Genomic DNA, 14,439 nt, shown 5'->3' with positions numbered 1-14,439 from the left:
CGTGTTTTAGAATTTGGGCTTTATTGGACTTTGGAATGTGCATTCCCAAATACATATTGAAATATTTTGGAACTGGAAGTCAGATCTCAACAAAAATTCACTGATATTTCATATACACGCACTGTGCACACATAGTTTAAAGGTCATTTTACACAACATTTTTAACAACTTTGTGCATGAAACAAAATTCCCTGTTGTGAAATTTTCTACTTGTGGCATGCTGTCTGGGCTCAAAAAGGTTTAATTTTGGAGTCATTCAGATTTTCAAATTATGGATATCTTAACTTCTGGTAGCATTTACTAATTTCTCCAACCATCAGTCACACCTGTCTGGCTTGCCTTGCTTTGTGATTTTGGTCAAACAATACCTGGTTACTACTTTTTTGGTAAACTATCACTCCTATTTTTGTGAAAAGCCACCCCTGGATGCTTCTAGCCTGCGGCTGATAACTTTCTGACATAAAGAACAGTATCTGTGCAGACTGAAGTCCACCTGTGGATCAACCCCACTGGCCAGATAGGACTCTTTTCAAGAGCCGAAACCTTTGCTGCTTTTCTAACTCTTTGGGGTGGGACTGGGGAGAGGGAGAGTTTAATTCCTTTCCTTGAAAGTGGTCCTACTGTCACATGGAACGTTCTGCTTCTACGTTGAGAGTGAGGATGTAGGTAGGAGCAGGAGGAGGTGAAGGAGGAACTTGGGAGTGTAACATGAGCCTTGAAATCAAGTCCTGACAATGCCAGAGCTGAAATACAAACAAAAATCTTAAGTGACCAAATATTCAATGGTCTAATTGAATTCAGTTCATTTTTGTTTGTGTTTTCATTTGCTTTTACAGCTCTTCCTGTATAGACAGGACACTCAGTGGGCCAATTTTACAACTGTAGTCTGAGTAAGAATTACTATACTTATTTAAATATATGTATTTTTTTTTGGTAGATGGGGACAGGGAATGTGCTTTTGTGGGCTCCCACCACTGATCCATCCCTTCAGATGACCATGTTGGATGAGGCTGGTGTCAAAATTGAGTGCAATCCAGATCTCCCACATGGAGAGCAGATATCCAATTACTTGAGCTGTCAGCTGCTGCCCCACTAGCCCTGCTGGGTCTGTGTCAGCAGGAGTGGAGTTAAACTCAATCATTCTAATCTGGGACACTGATGCCCCAACCAGCATCTTAATCACCAGACCAAACACCAACTCCAAGTTGTCTCACTTCTATGTGAACTTGTAATGGTGAGGTTGGTTGAGTTTTTTAGACACTAAGTCTCCCTGAGGGGAATGTCATTTGAGGCAACTGTTTGTCATGCTTATGGTGCAGGCAAAAACACTCACTAAATTCAATCTTTGAATTAAGCTGTAACCAAGCTTGTATATTCATTAGGGGAGAAAAATTCTCCTCAAAGAAGTTCAAATTGTTTATTGATTTTCATTTCTGTGTTCAAAGGAAGCCTGAGTAAGCCTGTCTCAGCAGGGTCCCCACGGGGCTAAGAGCCAACAAGTGCATCACATTGAAAGCCAACAGAGCCGTTACCTGCCAAACGAGGAGGATTCTTCTAAAACTATATTAATAAATAGCAAGAGGATGAGATTTTCAGCTCAAGAAAGTTGCTTCTCAATGAGGAATAACAAATTTGCCACAACTGACTATAAATGGAATTTTAAGGAAAAGCTGGAGAAAAATAAAGTGAAAACACAGTAAGAGAAGTAGAAAGTGCATTTGAATGGCTTATTTTTGCCTGAGGCTAGGGTTGTGGGAAAGCCCTTAAAAAATTTATTTCTTTATCCAATCATGTGTTGATGGACATCTAGGTTTAATCTCTATCTTAGCTATTGTGAACTGAGCTGCGATAAACATGGATGTACTAATAGCTCTTTTGTATGGTCATTCCATTTCACTTGGGCAGATTTCTAGGGGTGAGATAGCTAGATCATACAGTAAATCTACTTTTAGGTCTTGGAGCAATCTGCATACTGTCCCTTATAATGGACAATGTAGTATGTGAACAGTATGACATATTATTCATCTGTAAAAAAAAAAAAAACAAAACAAGAATGTGATTCTGACTTTATGTAAGAAAATGGACGCAACTGGAAACCGTTATGCTTAGTGAAATAAGCCAGTCTCAAAGAACAAAGAAAGAAAAAAAGAAAAAAGAATAGTCATATAATTTCCCCCATCTGCGTAACTAATGTAGAGTACAAAATATGTAATGTGTGTGAGCAAAGCTGACAGTTTGAGATTTGATTAGTGTTTACAGCCCATGTTGAATTCAATACATAATGGACGGTTAAGAATATATTTGTGAAATAAACTAAAAGCATGCCAGTATAAAAATTTAAACATAAAGAGGGGAGGTGCAGCACACTTCACCTGTGGTGACAGCATCCCATACAGGCTCTTGTTCAAGTCCTGGCTGTTCCACTTCTGGGAAAGTAATGGAGGTGGCCCAAGTGTTCGGGCACCTTCACCCATGTGGGAGACCAGAACGAAGCTCCTGGCTCCTGGTTCCTGGCTTTCGACTGGCCAAGCTCTGGCTGTTGTCATTCAGGTAGGAAGCCAGTGGATAGAGAAGTCTGCCTTTTCTGTGACTCTGTGTTTCACAAAAAACAATAATAAGTAATTCTAACAAAAATTTTTTTAAAAGAAAGGAAGAGGATGAATGTGGAATGTGGGCTGGAGGGAGAGTAGGGTGAGAAGTATCACTACGCTCCTGAATCTGTATTGTGAAATACATGAAGCTAGTTGATTTCATATAAATAGCAATTTAGAATTAAACATCACTTCTGACCATTTATATATGTAGCAATGCAAATGCCTACTCATCGACAACATCTCTAAAGTAGTTCAAGAAGTAACTGATACTCATTTGCTGATAATTACAGATATCTGTGTGAATCCCTTCATAAGCATCTCAAATGGAATACCAGTTTATGAAAAATGTGTTTAAATATGAATATTTTATGCTTTCTGAGGCAAAATATCAAAATCAGCTTTTCTTTTTTTTTTAAAGATTTATTTTATTTTTATTGGAAAGTCAGATATACAGAGAGCAGGAGAGACAGAGAGGAAGATCTTCCTTCCGATAATTCACTCCCAAAGTGAGTGCAACAGCCAGTGCTATGTTGATCCAAAGCCAGGATCCAGGAACTTCTTCCAGGTCTCCCACACGGGTGCAGGGTCCCAAGGCTTTGGGCCGTCCTCGACTGCTTTCCCAGGCCACAGGCAGGGAGCTGGATGGGAAGTGGAGCTGCCAGGATTAGAACCGGCGCCCATATGGGATCCCTGTGCATTCAAGGCAAGGACTTTAGCCGCTAGGCCACGCTGCTAGGCCTAAAACTAGCTTTTCAAAATAAATATCAAGGTTGCTGACTTTTTATGGCCCTAAGATAAGTGTTCAATATCAAGCAATATCACCACATCCTGATGCATAAAGGCTTTTGCAGTCTCTGTCAAGATCTAAAGTCTTCTTTTATGATCTTCATTTTTATTTGTTTTTTTACTGCTTGCACTTAGAAATACATTTAGATGTTTCAGTTTTCTAAGTACAAAGATGTGCTTAGGAATATATAGCTTCTCTCCTGGACTCAAGATTATAATTAAGATATCTTCAAGTTAAGTGTTCTTTATTGGTCTTGAAAGATTTAGCCTGATAATGGACCAGGATTCAATTTATTTATCCTTTTTTTTTATTTTCGAAGATTGATTTATTTATTTGAAAGGCACAGTGAGAGAGAGAAAGAGAGAAGACAAGGCAGACAAAGAGAGAGAGAAAGACATCTTCCCTCCTTGGGTTTACTCCCAAATGGTTGAAATGACAAGGGCTAAGCCAGGCACAAGCTGAGAGCTAAGAGTTTCCCAAGTGGTTGTCAGGAGTCCAAGTTCTTGAATCATTTTTCTGCTAGTTTCCCAGTCGCCTTAGCAAGGAGCTGGATCAGAAGTGGGATAGCCAGGGCCATCTGGTATGCCACCATTACAAAGAGTTATGCCAAAACACAGATAGCTGAAAATTAGATTTAAAATCATGGAAAATTTCAATTAGAAAAATATTTAAACTAAGTATTTGTCTTTACATAAAATAGGAGCAGAAGAACCTTGCCTAATGTAGTTTCTGAAAGATCTATCTTGAGCCTTGATTCTGCTGATACAGCCTGCAGACCTGGGCAACAGTTTCCTCATGAGTACTGGTTTCTTCAAGTAAACTGGGCAGGAAGGCGTTTGTTCTATTCCGGAGCAATGATTTGAAAATGTGATAATATTGACAGTAATGCTTTGAATAACTATGAGTGTAGGATTGTTGAATCTCATAGCAACTGTTCTACAGAATTCAGAAAGACCCCAAACCCCACTGCTAGAAGCAAAGCTGTGTAGAGTTAATAAAAAGCATTCTCTACCACAGAGTTAAATGTTAAAACTAATCAGTGACTTCTAAAAAACAATAACATTGCAGATAAAATCTCAAGGCAAATGGTGGCATGCCTTCCAGTCACACCAACAAGCAGAAGCGGGGAAGGCGCCTGAAGGATCCAGCTCAGGATGGTTTTCAGACACATACCCTACTGCAAGATTAGATTCAGTTGGGGAAGAATGAGAAAAGAGAATATATAATTATAGAATATCAAGATATTCTCATTAATATGAATAATCTATCAGTGACATGTTGTATCTATGCAGAAAATGAGCAATTTCTGCAAACTTGTACACTGAACACCTCAATTGCTTTTACTCCAGATGTCTACCACCGAGGAATTTATCCTGCGTGTGGGACTCTGGTACACTGAGAAAACTCTTCAGTGTGTAAGGCTCACTCAAATTTAAGGCTTCGGTGTTTCGAAAGGCTACTTCCAAGAAAAGAAATTTAGAATAGGTTGCTAATGGTTGTGTCCAGGGCCATGAGCAAAGACTGGCATTCTGCCACTGGTGTGCGGAGCCTAGGAAGAATTCCTGGGCTGAGGGAGTTGTTTGGTTTATCAGTAAAGCTTCATTAAGTCTCATAATTTAAACTCTAAGAAGATAATCTTCAATATTTGTGTGTGTGTTAAAAGAAGAAATCTATTTCTGAAAAAAAACTATCGAAACAAAAAAATCTGTTTTAAAAAACTCAGTGAAATCAGTATAACATACTTCAAGTGTTATCTTTTCACTGTTTAAATTTAGATGTGTGTGTGTGTGTGTGTGTGTGTGTGTGTGTGTGTGTGTGAGATATTACTGAATCAGTTGCATTTCCCCATAAGTGAGTTGCTGGGGTCTAATGCTGGCATGTAATACTAGAAAATGAAATTTGTTTCCATCTCAGAGAATTGTGAGTTGTGTGCAAAACCTTACAAAAGTTAAAAGAATAGATTAGTTTATAGGTATGGATTGAAACCATTTCCAAGGCAACACCAGCTGTCAGGAAAATTGAGTAAGAAAGGAAAGTGGATCCCAAACATCAGATCTTCCCCTGCTTGTGACCCCATACACTATCAAGACCACCAAGACAGAAATGATGCCTGCTTGAGGAACTTGCCAGCTTCTGTGAAATACTAGGGTATCGATTCTGACCCATGAATACCCTGCAGGGTCTCAAGATGTTGGTCAGGGAGGTTCACCAGGGCTTGCTTAGACTTCTCACCTCAACCACCAAGTGACCAAGCCATGTGGACTAGGGATTTAAACCAATGATGTGTGTATTAGGCATATTTCAAATGAACTGTTGACTTGAATACAAAGTTAAATGTTAGCACTCTGTTCCATAGTCCAATGCTGATAACGGATACAAGCTCCCAGGTTCCTTTTTTTAAAGTCTCATTCCAGTTTTGTCAGACTAGCATGAATCATATATATTTGCAGGCAAATATATATGCTTGACTCAGTTAATTCATGTAGCCATTGCTACCTCACAGTTCCTTGAGAATTATTTGTGGCAGGCAATGTAGAGGCTTGACTCTGTGTTTGTTCTTGGTGATCTACTTCTACTGGGAGGTGAACAAGGAAGCCAGGATGGAGCCATGTGGATAACTTGCACTCCAGGGCACAATGATATTGATCTTCACGGTGCTAGGCTCTAGGATAGCGATCTCTGCCTGGGTACATGATAGTGCCACCAGACAATGCCACATGTAGGTCCGTGCAGATGTCAATATCCGCTTTAGGATGGAGTTCAAAGTGTTCATTTGGATGCCACATGACCCTATGCCTATGAATTAGGACTGGACAATATTTACTGCTCTGGAAGCACCTGTTGCCAGTGGAGATAAAGTGGCTAATGGGCAGCTGGTACCTATTCTCTGGGAAGAAGAAAGACACAATGAGTTCAAAGTCCAGGGGCACAGAGCACAAGTTGCTCTTGATGTTGCCCACATGGTAATGAAGCAGCGGTTGCTGTGCTCCATGAAAATTTTCATGAGGTAACTGATTTCAGAATTTCACATACAAAACAGAGATGCAGTAGGTAGCCTTCTTTTTTGTTTAAAGCTTTATTTATTTTTATTGCAAAGTCAGATATACAGAGATCAGGAGAGACAGACAGAAAGATCTTCCATCCAATGATTCACTCCCCAAAGCGGCCATCATGGCTGGAGCTGAGCCAAACCAAAGCCAGAACCTAGGCACCTCCTCCAGGTCTCCCAGATAGGTGCAGGGTCCCAAGGCTTTGGGCCGTCTTCAACAGCCTTCCCAGACCACAAGCAGGGAGCTAGATGGGAAGCGGGGCCTCCGGGATTAGAACCGGCGCCCATAGGGGATCTTGGAGCGCTCAAGGTGAAGACTTCAGCCAGTTAGGCCCCGTGCTAGGCCCAGTAGGTAGCCTTCTAATGATTTTTTCTTCATATCCTGATATATTTTTAAAAGATTTATTTTTTTTATTGGAACATCAAATAAACAGAAAGAAGGAGAGACAGAGAGGAAGATCTTGCATCCAATGATTCATTCCCCAAGTGGTGGCAATGGCCAGAGTTGCGCCAATCCGAAGCCAGGAGCTTCTTCCGGATCTCCCATGTGGGTACTGGGTCCCAAGGCTTTGGGCCATCCTCGACTGCTTTCCCAGGCTACAAGCAGGGAGCTGGATGGGAAGCAGGGCCGCCAGAATTAGAACCAGCGCCAATATGGAATCCTGGCATGTGCAAGATAAAAACTTTAATCACTAGGCTACGGCATTGGGCCCATATATCCTGATACTTTAGCTACTGTAATATCCCTAGGGACAAGTCAGTGTATACATGAATGTTTGGATTTTCTTGGCTTCAATGACTCTTACTTCCCTTTAAGTCTCTTGTTCCAGAGATGGGCTGGAGCTTCCCTTCTTTTAGAGCAAACCCATATCAACTTCTTAAGCTCAAATCACTCTCCTTGGGCTGTCTGACTGCTACTTGTTCTCAAACATACAAAGAGATATCAGTCCTTTGATCTAAGCCTTCATTATTCAACTTGGACCCATAGTAGATAACCTGGTCTTCTTTCCTGTGCCCATCATGTGCTTCATGATCTTACATGAACCACCAGTCTCTGCCAACCCACCTTGTATGGAGGAAAAGTATCAAATCACCCACAATTCTCTGCGGACATTTTGCAAGGTTATTCTGCGCCCTTGCATCTTGCTGTGATGGCTAAAGATTTATCATGGACTTAGTCCCATGTTTTCCATCCCCTGATACATTTCTAGGCCTTTTCAGGTTAAACACAGCATCTGTGCTCCTACATATTCTATTCCATGGTCTTCACAGTACTGTGTATGTGCTACTGGTAATGTAGGCTAGAAAACTGTGTTCTAATCAACTACTAACCTGCTTGGAACAGAAACGTTATGACTTCAATCTTCGCCTCTCTTCAGAATAGCTGAATACTAAGGTGCCTAATAGAAATCCTTGAAAATAAAATGAATTGATCTTCTGATATTCTTCCCCCGTTATTCCTTGGATTTTGCAACCTGATGAATTCAGCAATTAGACTTTATCATTATTTTTTCCATACCACAAGAAATCAGAGCCATGATCCCTCCAGACAGAAAGCTACCTGAGACACTGGCTGTATTTTCACTGCCTAGACCAACAAAGCACTCTACATATCTGTGCAATTTATATGAAGATATCTCAAAAGGCTAAAGTTTTTCACTTGCATGTGGACAGGTCTTTTTGTGTGTTTTCAACAAAAATTATACCAAAACTTTCTCAGTGTCCTCAAACTTTGCTATACATCTCCATCTGATGACCCAGATTTCTACTTCCCTGGATAAAATAGGTGATCAGACATGAATGTGTCCAACTCTCTCACCATGATGGACCAGTGGCTCTGAATCAACTTCAGAAATGGTGACTTTTTCTCCTATGTATGTTATTCAATAACATTTAAGCATTTGAATCAATGTGATAATTGACTAACACACACACCATAATTGTGCTTTCCAATAAACACAGGTATTATAACTAGATCTATTCTTTATAATTTTCCACTATTTTTAATATATTCTCTCTTATTGAATCATCTTGTAATATCCAAAAAGTTATGTTTAAACACTGTTATCAACAAATAATTCATAGACCCTGCACACATGGATGTGTGATCATGTGATCTATTATAAAAAAAATCCTAGAAGAAAAAAAGGCATGATTGCTAATCATTCAATGCTCTCTTCACTAAAGATGGAATCAAGTTCCGTTAACATTGGGCTCCTAGAACACTGGCTGTTCATTGAAGATAATGGCAGATCTCACAATTCCTATCAAGACATTCCTGGCATGGCTATTTATGTCCAAAATAAACATTCAAATACAAATGAAATGCTTATTTAAGCGTTTGATCATTTATCTACATGTATTTGATCATTTATCTACACTTAAATCAAAGGTGCAACTGTTTCACAATCTCAGATGTTGGTCTTTGACTGATTCCTTTTCATACTTTCAGCTCAAGTCATTCTTATTGTCGCTTTCAGAATGTTTTAACCGCTAAGAAATGTTGAATGTTTGAAGAAATAGGTAGAATTGTCCTGATTGGACATTATTCAATGATAAATATATATCAAAACATCACGTAATGGACCCATAAATATGTAAAATTTCATATTGGTTAAATGCTTTTCATTTTTAAGACCTATACATGAATCTAGATTAACTATTTCTACAAAACTCCCCGAGATAAATCAAACCCTATTTTTGGATGTCATTGTATCACATCTTATTTAAAATTGGGACAATAATTAAAATTCTTTGCTTTAAAGGATGATTTCATTGCTGTAAGATTTGTTGCAGTGTAATCTAATCTGAATATAAGCTATAATCGAAAAGCAGAAAATGACTCACTGCAAATTAAGAGGCATTACCTAAAAAAGTATAGAAACTTCACTTGCTAACTGCAAATATAAGATTTATTTATGACTTTAAAATTATGAAGTTAATTTTTTAAGTATTGAGTTCAGAAATAATGAGTTTATAACTGATTAAATTAATATCATTGATTTGAAACTGAAAGCTTTTTTATTGTCATTAGTTTTGAATCTATATGTCAACTCATTAAGTGTTAATTAAGTCAATTGTTTGGATTGAAGAAAAATAGACTTTTGCATTAATGTCATCATTTATTTCAATCCCTGAATTTGATTTTTTTCTCTTAGAACATTTTCAGTTGGTTTGTAAACTATTTGGCTAATTTTCAAGCAAACTGATTTCATCACAAGAACCATTATATATCCTAAATGTCTACAAATGTCTTACAATAAGTGAAAAAATTATTGCCCAGGTTACAAGAGTTCTCCTTTTTTTCTTTCTTTTCTGACCTTCTAGTGACTCATTTTGCTCCCCTCTCCCCAAGATGGTACAAAATAGCACCACTTCCACTTTTTCCTCAGGGCTTCCTTCCTTGGGGCCCTCCTGTCACTATGGCAGATCTCTCTCCTTCATAAATGAATCTTGCTTTGCACGCACACACACACACACACACACACACACACACACAGAAATTGGAAAGGTTAAATGTGATTCATGTTCCATAACCTCGACAACTTATTTTTTTAAAGATTTCTTTGTTTTTATTGGAAAGTCATATAGAGAGAGATCAGGAGAGACAGAGAAAAAGATCTTCTGTCTGATGATTCACTCCCTAAGTGGCTGCAACAGTCAGAGCTGCGCCAATCCAAAGCCAGGAGCCAGGAGCCCACAGCCTCTTCCAGGTCTCCCAAGTGGTTTCAGGATCCCAAGGCTTTGGGCTGTCCTTGACTGCCTTTCCAGGCCACAAGCAGGGAACTGGATGGGAAGCAGGGCTGCTGGCATTAGAACCCGCATCCATATAGTGTCTCTGTGCTTGCAACGTGAGGACTTTAACCACTAGGCTACTGTGCTGGGCTAATCGTCAAATTATTAAAAGAAATGAATATTGAATTTAATGTGGAAGATACAGAATATGGAATCACAATGTTTCTGGAAGGAGAAAACATGTACATAAAGAAGCTATGTAGAAAGAGTAACTTCAAATATCCGATAGCATAGTAGGGCAATTATTTCATTGTATATTTCAAAATGGCTAAAAGATAGAATTTTGAATTTTCTCCACATAAGGAAATGATTAATGTTTAAAGTGGTAAATGTATCAATAATCCTAATATGATCATTATACATGTATTGAATATGAATTACCCTATAATTAATATGGTTATGTATCAATCATATTTTTAAAAAATTTATTTAGTTTTATTGGAAAATCCGATATACAGAGAAGAGGAGAGACATATCTTTAAAAACAATGTACATACAGAAAAGGGGCAGAATCAACAAATGGGAAGTTACTAGAAAACATTGAGATATTATATATTCTATGCAGTAATTCATAACAGAAAAAGTTTGTTAATAAATGTTATGATCCATATCTTTGGGGTTTTTTTAATTTATTTTTTATTTTATTTGATGATATAGTTCCATAGGCTCTGGGATTTCCCTTCCCACCTCCCAAAATCCACTACCTCCCTCCCTCTGATTTCCCCTATATTGTTAGAATAGTACAGTCCTTCACAATCTATTGTAAGGCTACCATTCTGCTGTTTAAGAGTATCCTGACATTGTAGGCATGGGCAATGACAAAGAGCACAGCATCCTATTGTCGGATATATCTAGCAGTCTCTTGAGATTCTATCATTGATTTGGAAGTAGAGGTACACACTGCATTGTATCTTTACATCTGGATGTGATAGTCTCTACTAAACAGTTACTATACATCCCCTTAAATAAAAAGTAATAAAACAAAATCAGCATCAGGAAGAAAAATAGAAAATTGATGACAACATGAAATTAAATAACATGTTACTGATTGACCAATGTGTTGCTGAAGAAATTAAAAAGAAAATCGAAAAGCTTCTTGAATCAAATAATGCTACTGTATGACCTGTGAGTCAGTGAAGAAATGAATAAGAAAATAACTTTTTGAGGAAATGAAAATAAGAGCAAAAATATCAAAACTCATGAGATATGGCAAAAACAGTATTGAAAGAGGTATTGATTTTGTATTTTGGATGAAGGTTGCTTTGTATCAGAGAGAACATGAGAGATTTTTCTTTTGGGATTGACTTATTTCACTGAACATAATTATCTCTATTTGGGATCATTTGGTTGCAAATGGTAGAATTTCATTCTTTTTAAGAGCTGAGTAGTATCCCATGGAGTAGATATACCACAGTTTCTTCATCTACTCCTTTTTTGTTGGGCATCTGGATTGTTTCCATGTCTTTGCTATTATAGATCGTGCTGCTGCAAATATAGGATTACAGATTCCTTTCTCATATGCAGATTTCACTTCCTTTAGATATAGTCCCAGAAGTGGGATAGCTGGGTCGAATAGTAGATTATTTTCAGGTCTCTTAGTATTCACCATACTGACTTCCATAGTGGTTATACTAACCTACACTCCCACCAACAGTGATGGAGGGTACCTTTCTCCTCACATCCATGCCAGCAGGTGTGGTTAGTAGATTTCTGAATGTAGACCAATCTCACTGGAGTTAGGTGAAATCTTAATGTGCTTTTCATTTGTATTTTCCTGACAGCTAAGGCACCTGAGCAATTTTCATGTCTATTAGCCGTTTGAATTTGTTCTTTTAAAAAAACATCTGTTCATTTCCTTTGCCCATTTCTTCACAGGATTGTTTGTTTTGTTGCTGAGTTTTGAAGCTCTTTGTAAATCCTGGATATTAGTCCCCTCTTGGTTTTGTAGTGTGCAAAGATTTTCTCCCATTCTGCTGGATGCTTCTTCAATTTGTTGATTCTTTTCTTTGCTGTACAAGAGCTTTCCCATTTGCTGTAGCCTCATTGTTTATTTTGTTTTTGACTGCATGTGCTTTCCATATATTTTCTACTGTAACTCTTCCACAGATATAATTTTGTATAAGCACAATAAGCTCAGATAATCAGCTGAGTGAAAACAATCTGCATTTCTGTATTTATTAATGTAAACTGTTGAATGTATTTGTAAAGTGATTGTGTCTGGCATGGCTTTAGAATTACGTCATACAGATCCAAATCCTGGAGAATTATGCATCGACATTCTTGTTGATGTCATCTGCTGATAATGCAAGGGTGAGATTTTATTTTCCTGTCTTAAGCATATTCATTTGTCTAACTTAGACTGCTGCCAGCTAACCCTGAAGTAGCTGAAAGCTAGCCATGTTGTCAAAGAAAAGAGAAATCAGATTTTGGAGGGAAACTGTTGGCTTGTACAACATCAAGTGAATTTGGCCCATTTTACTTGATCTGAAAATACAAAATTAGTTCCTGAGTACCTCACAATGTGTTAGGGAAGTAAACATGGAAGCAGATAATTATAAATCAATATAAATATGCAATGGTAGAGATGTAATTTGATAACCTGTATTGCCTTGGGTCTCCTTTCTAGCTGTCAGTACAGAAAGCATTTAAATTGTTGCAATTGTGATTTCAAAAGGTAATCTCTTTCGAATTTTTATTTCTGATGATGATTGCATGTTTAGTCATGGCGGGAAGAATTGAGGGTTAGGAAAAAGTGGGTGAAATCATTGTTTCCAAATTTTCTATTTCTTCTTGACTCTGAGGTAAGGGAAGAGATAAAGGGAAAAGTCACACCCAGCCTCCCAAATGTCCTAATATCCAGAGATGGGGACCTGCCAGCTGATATCAACCCAGGGCCCCAATGTGGTGCATGTTCCTAGAGTTCTAAACAATTGGTTTTGATAGTTCTGAAATGCTATCTATTTCACTGATCCAAAGTAAGGCAACCTCCCAATGCCCATTGGCTTACATAGTTGACCTCAAGTCTCTACCCAGATTTTTCCTGTCATCATTTGCTGGGGTAGTTGTCCAATTTGCTCTGTTCTCCTTCCTCTGCTACGGTACCAAATGGACTGCCATATTTTCCAAGTGTATCAGGATCTGTGTTCACTGCTCCACCTTTTTAACTTGCAGGCAGGCCCAAGGACCAGGGCCAGGTGACCCAAGCTCCACCAGATCCCCCTCCCCCAGGGCTCACAAACTCAGCATCCACCATGTAGGGGAGCCAACAGACCCAGGTCAGGTGACCCAACTCCCACATCATCCTCCACCCCCCTGGGCTCAAGAACCCAACACCCACCTCCCTGGCAGGCCCTAGGACCCAGGCCAGGCGACTCAAGCCCCTCCTGATTCCCCGCCCCCAGAGCTCATGAATCTGGCACCCACTGACCCAGGCTAGCATGGCTTGCCTCACCTCATCATCCACTATGCATTGTGCAGCCTGGTTCCAGCTCCTGCTGATGACTCCAGGTGGGCCCAATCTGGAGTCACCTTTACTGCCACTGGATGAGCGGAGCCAGGAGGACCCCAGGCATGCACCAACAGGCAGTCTTTAAAGCAAGCAGCTTTAACCATTTTATGAACTGGACCTAATCATCACGGCCAAGGTTTTATGGCCATTTCAGTGGGTATCTTGATACTTATCAGCATGCTGAATCATGGAGAACCAAAAGACTAATGGTTTAAAAGTGGACTGAGTTTTAGAAGGCTAAGGAATTCACTTCATTTCAATTCAGTACCCTGTGTTGTTGAATTGTCTGCAGTCTTCCTTGGTATGCCACACTGTGAACAGATCACTTGCTGCAAAGTAATTTTAATTTGAATTCCATTTGAGTGCAATCTTAGAGCTTATGAGAAAAAAGTATTTGCCAAAGGACCCGTTATAACAGTCCTGAACTCCTGTTGCTCCTTTCATGGGAGGCTTGCCTTTGACTACTGCCTTATGAAGGTGTCCAGCAAGCACAGATGGAGCCCTTGGGGGTCCACAGGCTGATCAAGCTCAGCATCCACTCCCAACTCTCACACTGTGCAGGCCACGTAAGAGGCTTTCCATGTTAGTTGTTGGGTTGTGCTCCAGTTCATAAACATCTCTGCCCTGAACCTTAGGACATTTGTCTGAGGTTCTGGTCCCCTGCCCAGTTCTTATTTCATTCTTCACTCTCAGAAAGAAAACCTTC

The sequence above is a fragment of the Ochotona princeps genome, chromosome 10 (assembly GCF_030435755.1).
Source record: "Ochotona princeps isolate mOchPri1 chromosome 10, mOchPri1.hap1, whole genome shotgun sequence".
NCBI classification, from domain to species: domain Eukaryota; kingdom Metazoa; phylum Chordata; class Mammalia; order Lagomorpha; family Ochotonidae; genus Ochotona; species Ochotona princeps.
Note: the sequence above shows the minus strand (reverse complement) of the source record.